Raw genomic sequence first — 8,782 nt, 5'->3', positions numbered from 1 at the left:
TACTTCTTACTGATCAAATCTGACACAGCACAAGAAAACCTTGGAACTGAGGTGTGCTGAGATGTGTGACTTCTCAACAGCCCATGTACATTCCCAGCACTGGTTTGGTATCGAAATGATGAGGCTTTACAGAAATGCCTTTTGAAAATACATGAGGGAGTTGGAGAACTCTGGTGGTTTGAGAGATTAAGGAGGATGTGTGCCTTTGTAAGCTGCTTGTTGAATTTTAAGAAGGATAATAATAATGCTACTAGTACACATGTAAGGTAAACACATTGAAGATAAAAAGCTTTTAAAAGACAAATCTGATTCACTCCCCTAAAATGATGCTGATAAGGCTGGCTGGCTAGGGAATAGAAAAGGAATAGAATGACAAATTGTTAAGTAACTTATAATTAGCTTCTTGCTGGATAAAGAACATTTATCTAAGAATCACAGAATCATAGAATCAACCAGGTTGGAAGAGACCTCCAAGATCATCCAGTCCAACCTAGCACCCAGCCCTAGCCAGTCAACTAGACCATGGCACTAAGTGCCTCATCCAGGCTTTTCTTGAAGACCCCCAGGGACGGTGCCTCCACCACCTCCCCAGGCAGCCCATTCCAATGGGAAATCACTCTCTCTGTAAAGAGCTTCCTCCTGATATCCAGCCTATACCTACCCTGGCACAACTTGAGACTGTGTCCCCGTGTTCTATTGCTGGTTACCTGGGAGAAGAGTTATGCTGTGTGTTTGTTAAGAGGGTTTTGGAGATAGAGATAAATGGAAAACCCTGTGGTTTGCTGCTGCAGACTGTGGTTGAGAGAGACCTGGGATTCCCCCCCAAAATTCATGACCGATTGTTCATGACTGCAAAGAACTATTTAAACTGTCCTCCTTTAGTGGCCTGATTTTAAAGAACCAGCAAGTGTGCATGATGATGCTATTTTTGGTGGATCCAACCCATGCAGAAGGTGGAATGCCTGTTTAGAAACATTAGGGCTGTGTTCATAGCACAAGTGCTTGCTGATGTTGCACTGCTGGAGGCATGCAGAGATAGGATCTTGGTTAGCATGCCCATCTCATCAGAAGGCCTATAGTAGCTGCAGATCCAATGACACCATGAAATTCCTAAACATGCCCTGTCTTATAAGAAATAATTTTACTATAGCAGAATGAAGTACAGCCTTGTGAGCTGCTTTTGTGTCTGCTTGGAACATTTAGTTGGCACTATCCACTGACTTTTCTGGTGCTGAACTCCCGGTGCAAAAATAGCTTGATTGCCCTTATATGCCTGGGAGATGAAAGGCTCAATCCAGGACTTTTAGCTCCCCAGTTTTTATGGTGCATTTATATTCTAACACTAGATTCAGGAAGTCTTTATGAGAACTTACTGGTTTTATTCTGGATTTTTTCCTTTCCTGCTTTTGAATTACTTTTCAGTTATTCAGCTTCATCAGAGGGTAGAGTATCTCTAAATGAAGCAATGAGAATTAAAGACCACTTAAAGGGAAATTGGAGAGGGAACTTGCTTCATATGTACGCAGAGTAATACCGCAGTGTGATTTCTTGTTCAGTAGCAAAAATATGTAGCAGAAATGGGAAATTTTGAGAAATAGAGGCATGTAGTGGTTTTTTGCTCAAGGGCTCAAAGACATTAGTACCTCAGCTTTGTATTAAAGGAAATGCTTATTTCAGCATAGTCTTACCATTATAAAGTAACACCAATATGTGTTTCCTGGTCTGATCTGATAAAATGCTGTCTTTTTTTGATTAAGATAAATTACTAGATAGTACCCTTTGAGTCATAATGCTGCATTAGCTACTAGTCCAGCCTAAAATGATATGATTTTAATTGCTTGAGCTACATAATATAGACTGCTTTCTTTCACTCCCTATTTATCCCTTTAGGTATTTGTTTTCTGTTCTTAGACAGCTGCTATTTCTTCAATATCTCGTTGATGAGGCACTTAGTGCCATGGTCTAGTTGATTGGTTAGGGCTGGATGCTAGGTTGGACTGGATGATCTTGGAGGTCTCTTCCAACCTGGCTGATTCTATGATTCTATGATTCTATGATGATTCTATGACTGTCCTACCATTTGAACATTTAAAACAATAAATGACACGTATGAAAAAGCATGACATATGTTTTGTGTTACCATTTGTGTGCAAAAGCTTACTGTTTTGCTTTTGGCATGCTAGGAGAATAATGTGTGCATTGATATAACAATTTGTTACTTTCAGAGATGGTGACACCAAAGCAATGCAGCTAACATTTTGACCAGTATGTTATGATGTCTGTGATGATTTATTTTCTGTATGCTTACTTAGTTCCTGCTATATTTTTGCAGTTTACAAATAGTACTGGATTTCACTTTGCAGTTCCATATCTAGAGAGCTACTACCCAAGAGGAAATTACTTCTGAGTAATTCTGAGGGTGCTTATGGATCAACCAGAAAATTAATCCAGCCAACCTGTTTTCTTAACTACAAGACTAATTTCCTTCCAAAACACACTCCTTTTGTTTTGTGGGAGATGGGTCAGGTGTCTAGATCTAACCTGTAGCTGAATCCTGTGTTTTTTGTGAACTAAAAGATTTTTCAAGTAATTTGGTTAAGAGGAACAGTAAGTGATGACTTGCTAGTGAGTCATGGTAACTCTGCAGAGGCTAAATAAAATGTCTTCAGTTAATCTAAATTAAAAAGAGACAGTTAAATTGTGAATACCTAATTTGATGTTGTATATAGTAGCAGGCTGGTAGAGTACAAATGGTCAGATCAGTGAGTCAGCTTTGCACAACAAACGTTGCATAAAGATAACTGAATTTTAGAAGAAGATAAAGAATAGTGATTACATATGTTAGCATCTTATTAATGATCAATAAATTAAACCTGAAACTGGAAGAAATATTCTAGCCAGCAGAAGAGGAGAGGTGCAGATTAGCTCACCAATGGGAAGGGAAAGTAACTTGAAACCGGTTTGCAATGGAGATGAGCAGTTTATGTATTCAATCATTGGATAGTCTTGCCATTAAAAATAAAGCTTTTTTTAAGGAGAGGTAGTTGTCTGACTCCTGTCTTCATGAAGGAATTGTGAAATATTTGATTGTTTGGTTGATTGCTCTCATACTGTGATGAACTCAAAGTTGCAGTGATTCTGCTGAGAAATCCATGTACAGGAGAAGTCTTCTTCCATCAAGATGCATGCCTTGATGTTTTGTCTTGATTTTTTTCCCACTTTATTCCTGCATTCCTGTGCCATGGTCTAGCCTTGAGCTCTGTGGTAAAGGGTTGGACTTGATGATCTGTGAGGTCTCTTCCAACCCTGATGATACTGTGATACTGGCAGCTAGATACATGACTGTTGGGTAATACAACTCATACCTTAATGCTTTTGGTGTTATTGAGAAGCCTCAGGCATTAGGGCGTCTTGTTCATATGTTGCAAAAATACTGAACACAATAAATTATTCCTTTGAGTCCTGGGCTTCATCAGGCAGAGGAGCTCAGCTGTCAAGGATAGTCATGTTCCAGGGAATTACCTGACTTTAAGGAATATTGTGAATATTTCATCTCTTGAGGATGAAAGCTGACACCCAGAGTGTGATACCACAATGTCTGGACAGCCTATAAGAACACAGAGTGTTGAAGTAACTTAGTCACTTGAATTGCAAGTGCACTGTTTACATGCCCTGTATTATCTGCAGCTGCTTTTATAACTGGTATTTTTAGCTCTCCCCCCCAAAAAATACATGACTGTGAATTTGTCAGGTAAATGTTTTTATGAAGAACTTAAATGAAGAAAGGCACAGCACCGCAGTTCGTAAGTGTAGTGAGTCACTCTGAGTAAAGTGACTATTTCTGCAAGCTCAATCCCACAGAACTTCCACTGACAGCAGCAGGTATTTTTGCAGAAGTAACATTTAGCTTCCTACCCATTTGTTCATATATTGTAGAACCATTTTTTTCTGTGTTTTGTACATATATTTACTCATGTTAAAATGTTTTAATTTGCATCAATATTTGCTCTTTCAGTAGTGTGTTTCTTTTATGAGAAGTACTTGCTCCTGATTCTTCTCTGCTCATAGTTTCTACACCTCTTGTTAATTTTTTTCAAGGTTGTTGTTGGGTTTTTTTTTTAAGTTGCTTTTTTCTACTCTGTGCAAAACCAATCTCATCACTTTATATGGTATGGAATGTTCCCATTTGGTCTGCTGTTCTTTTTCACTGAAAATGTTGCAATTTAACATGCCCTTTGAAGTAAAGATGTAATCGGTGTAGAGCTTATTACAGTACATCTTTAAGATGAATGTGATGTCTATATCCAGTGTTCAGAGTCTAGAATGTAATATCACAGTATTATCAGGGGTTGGAAGAGACCTCACAGATCATCAAGTCCAACCCTTTACCACAGAGCCCAAGGCTAGACCATGGCACCAAGTGCCACATCCAATCTTGCCTTGAACAGCTCCAGGGACGGCGACTCCACCACCTCCCCGGGCAGCCCATTCCAGTGTCCAATGACTCTCTCAGTGAAGAACTTTCTCCTCACCTCAAGCCTAAATTTCCCCTGGCGCAGCTTGAGGCTGTGTCCTCTCATTCTGGTGCTGGCCACCTGAGAGAAGAGAGCAACCTCCTCCTGGCCACAACCACCCCTCAGGTAGTTGTAGACAGCAATGAGGTCTCCCCTGAGCCTCCTCTTCTCCAGGCTAACCAATCCCAGCTCCCTCAGCCTCTCCTCGTAGGGCTGTGCTCAAGGCCTCTCACCAGCCTCGTCGCCCTTCTCTGGACACGCTCAAGCATCTCAATGTCCCTCCTAAACTGGGGGGCCCAGAACTGAACACAGTACTCAAGGTGTGGTCTAACCAGTGCAGAGTACAGGGGCAGAATGACCTCCCTGCTCCTGCTGGCCACACCATTCCTGATGCAGGCCAGGATGCCACTGGCTCTCTTGGCCACCTGGGCACACTGCTGGCTCATGTTCAGGCAGGTATCAATCAGCACCCCCAGATCCCTCTCTGTTTGGCTGCTCTCCAGCCACTCCGACCCCAGCCTGTATCTCTGCATGGGGTTGTTGTGGCCAAAGAGCAGCACCCTGCACTTAGAGCTATTGAATGCCATCCCCTTGGACTCTGCTCATCTGTCCAGGCGGTCAAGGTCCCGCTGCAGAGCCCTTCTGCCCTCCAACTCAGTCACATCTGCCCCCATGTGACTGAAATTAACTTCCTAAACATGAAATGGGCATACACTTAGAGTCAGCACGTGTTTGCATCAGTAGGCGTTCTTTGCACACAGACATCTCATGTTTCTCGCAGAAGTTAATCCTGGAACTTGAATGCATGTTCCTGATACAGTATAACAAAGGCTTGGAAAATGAAAGAGAGAGGTTAAAAAGGATGAGAGGAAATGCAAAAATGAGAGAGAAAAAGAGAAGTGATGGAAAGGAGTCAATTTAAGTCCTCCATTAAGAGTGTGTCTTCCACTTTTAGGTGATGAATCTTACTATGTGTTGCCAAGTACTTAACATAACTGAAAGAATCAAGTACCAGTTCTTTGGACGTTTCTGCCTGTCTTGTGAAATACAAGAACAGAAATCTCTCCAGTGATGATGAGCTTCAGGAGCAGAGTTTGATTACTCACAGAATAATAAAAAGCTTAGGTTTGACAGTCATCTAGTTAAACCCTGGGTTCAAATGTTGTCCAACAAGAACAGGATACTTAGGGCTGTGTGCCACGGCTCTGTCTCTGAGGATGGAGATTCTAGATGTCGGCAACCTGGTATGGTATTGGACCATCATTACTCACATCTGGACTTTCTCCAGTATATCAATGCCTTTCTTGAAGCAAGGTGCCCGAAAGTAGGTTTAATGGTTGAGGTGCTGAGCAATCCCTTCTCTTGGCCTGGTCACTACATGCTTGATAGTGCAACCTTTTTCTTACCCCTGAGGGAACCTGCTAGACAGTGGCTGCCATTTGGACTTGGTACTGCTGGGTAGAACCCTCTGACTTTGCCAGTGCAGGCAGTTTCCCTCAGATCTGCATTGTCAGGATGTATCTCTCAATTTTTTATCAAAGAACACAAGAAGAGACCAAGTCAGAGAACAACAACATTATTTGCCTTCCCCTTCCTCATCCACAGTGACAGTCACCCTTGTTAAATCACAGAATCATAGAATTGTTTCAGCTGGAAAAGATCATGGGGTCTAACTGTCAAATCTAAGCATGGGGCATTAGCAATCACCTTGTTTATCATGTGGCTGGTAGTGGCTTCTAGGGGATTTGCTCTGTAATTTTTCCAGGAACAAAGGTGAAGCTTGTACCTGCTTTTTGCCCACCCTGAAGAAGGGTGTGACACTTGTGTTTTTTCAGGCATCAGGAACCTGCCCTAATCACCACAATGTTTCAGTGATGGTAACATCAGCCATCTCGCTTAGCATGTCCCTCTAATGCTGGGGGCACCAGTACTGGATGCACTATTCCAGGTGGGGTCTGTCAAGAGCAGAGAGAGAGAATTACCTCCCTGTCCTGCTGGTCATACTTATTTTGATGCAGTTTGCCTTCTGGGATGCAAGTGGAAGCTGCCAGCTCACGATCAGTTTTTCTTTAGTCATGTTTTTGTTGTTCCTTAATATGGCAATCAAGTTCTAGTATTGTTACATAGATATTTATTTGACAGACTTGCTGTAGATAAACAGCATCTCTATACAGGTATTCTTAAACAAGGCATAAGTAATGTGTAGAAAATCATAGAATCAGCCAGGCTGAAAGAGACCTCCAAGACAATCCAGTCCAACCTGTCACCCAGCCCTATGCAGTCAACTAGACCATGGCACTAAGTGCCTCATCAATGAAAGTAAAAGTACAGAATTGCATAATGCAAGTTGAGGACAAAAGTTCAGGGATGACCTCATTGCTGTCTACAGCTACCTGAAGGGAGGCTGTAGCCAGGTGGGGGGTGGTCTCTTCTCTCAGGCAACCAGCAACAGAACAAGGGGACACAGTCTCAAGCTGTGCTGGGGGAAGTGTAGGCTGGATGTTAGGAGGAAGTTGTTCACAGAGAGAGTGATTGGCATTGGAATGGGCTGCCCAGGGAGGTGGTGGAGGCACTGTCCCTGGAGGTGTTGAAGAAAAGACTGGCTGAGGCACTTAGTGCCATGGTCTAGTTGACTGGATAGGGCTGGGTGCTAGGTTGGACTGGATGATGCCAATTGGAGGTCTCTTTCAACCTGGTTGATTCTATGATTCTATGATTCTAAGTAAATTTTTACACAGTGGAGTGAGCTGCAAATGAATTGCACAAAATGTTTTGAAGAGCACTACTTTAGACATTTTAAAGAAGGATGCCTGAATGGATATTCATGAAATACCTGTTTATACTGGATGTGAACCCTATCTCAAAACCTGGTGTCTTTCAAAGCATACATCTGTGGTGCCTGTGAACTTACTGTTTCAGAAGAAAAGGTTCAATCACTAGGTTTCCTCTAGCTAGTTCCTCTACACTGTCAGGTAATGATCATGCTGGACTTCAAATTACATGGATCACTACCCTGGTGACTAGACTGGTACTTTCTGTGGTGTCTGTTGACATTAATAGTGAATTTTAACATTTAAGGAACCTTCCCACAGTCTCTAATCTCTGTTTTAAATCATATTTGCAGTCATGGGAAATTCCTTGTTGTACTTTCCCTTCTTATGACTTGAGTGCACTCTTGCATGTGAGATCTCATCTCTGAGTTGCTATTTGTCACAGGAGTGAAAAACCTGAAAAGCATGCCACAGTTTTGGTACTCCCTCAGGTCATTTGCTAAGAGTAGAAAGAAATAATTTGAAATTCCTCTTCTAAAAATGCGAAAGATCTTTTTTGCTTTTGTTTTTCTTCTCTCTCTTTTCACTTAGAAAACCTAGTTTGCTTCAGTGAGTATTGTCTACAATGAAAGCACTTCTAAGGAATAATTGTTTTTGTTGATGGCTCTCCTAGAACTGTGTCTGTGGCCACCCAAAGCTTAAATAATTTGAATTTATATTAAGAATGTGTTGTGTGTGTTTTTAGAGGTGATTTTTGTTGATATAGGAAGACTTATGTGCAAAATCAAACAGTTTTCCATTAGTTTCTGAGTTAGCATTCCCTATACTTGCAAGTGTGTCTGTGTAAAGCAGTCAGTACTAAAAATGTCTTTATATCTAGATTGCATTTAAGTTCTCAGGGACTTTTCATCAAGTTAAACTTCATATAAAACAAGCAATATGATAATGAAATGCTCTCAAGCCACGGCCCATTAAATGAGTAAAAATAGTATTTGAAGAGGGTTTTCTTCATAACTGTGGGGTTTGGATTTGGCAGTTATTCAGGAAATGTAACTTTTAATATTCAGGCCAACATTTCATATCATATTGCTCCTATCAGTAGTTCCCCTGAAAGGAAAATGTATTTTTGAATGATCCCTTCAGGCTATTTAGGTCTTGACTTGTGCTGTTTGTGGAATTCATGCTGAGTAAAAGAAGATAGCTGTCATGCAAAGGCAACTGCAACTCCTGGAAGGTTTGATAAGAAGATGATCAGTGAAAAATGACCCCTTGGAGCACCCCACACCTGTCAGACACCAGACACTACAGGACCACAGCAAGGACTCAGCTTGGGCAGAAGTGTACTTTGCTGATAGCCTTCTATCAGACCTCCACCTGCAGTTTGCTGCCTGAAGGTCATTTCAGGTTATGTCTGCCTGAAATGACCTTTTTGCCTTCTCTTCCTCCATCCTAGGAATGATTTTTCTTCAGGGGTCTCCCATAGCTGTGCCTTTGCCA

The 8,782-nt window shown here is 41.6% G+C and overlaps 1 protein-coding gene across 1 annotated transcript in view; it reads left to right on the top strand.

The window, feature by feature from the left end:
• Positions 1-8,782, top strand: part of UBAC2 (UBA domain containing 2) — a 108,738-nt gene that overhangs the window by 61,263 nt on the left and 38,693 nt on the right. The window lies entirely within an intron of this gene.

Source organism: Pogoniulus pusillus, chromosome 5, assembly GCF_015220805.1.
Source record: "Pogoniulus pusillus isolate bPogPus1 chromosome 5, bPogPus1.pri, whole genome shotgun sequence".
In the NCBI taxonomy this organism is placed as follows: Eukaryota; Metazoa; Chordata; class Aves; order Piciformes; family Lybiidae; genus Pogoniulus; species Pogoniulus pusillus.
Note: the sequence above shows the minus strand (reverse complement) of the source record. Positions and strands in the feature narration are given on the sequence as shown.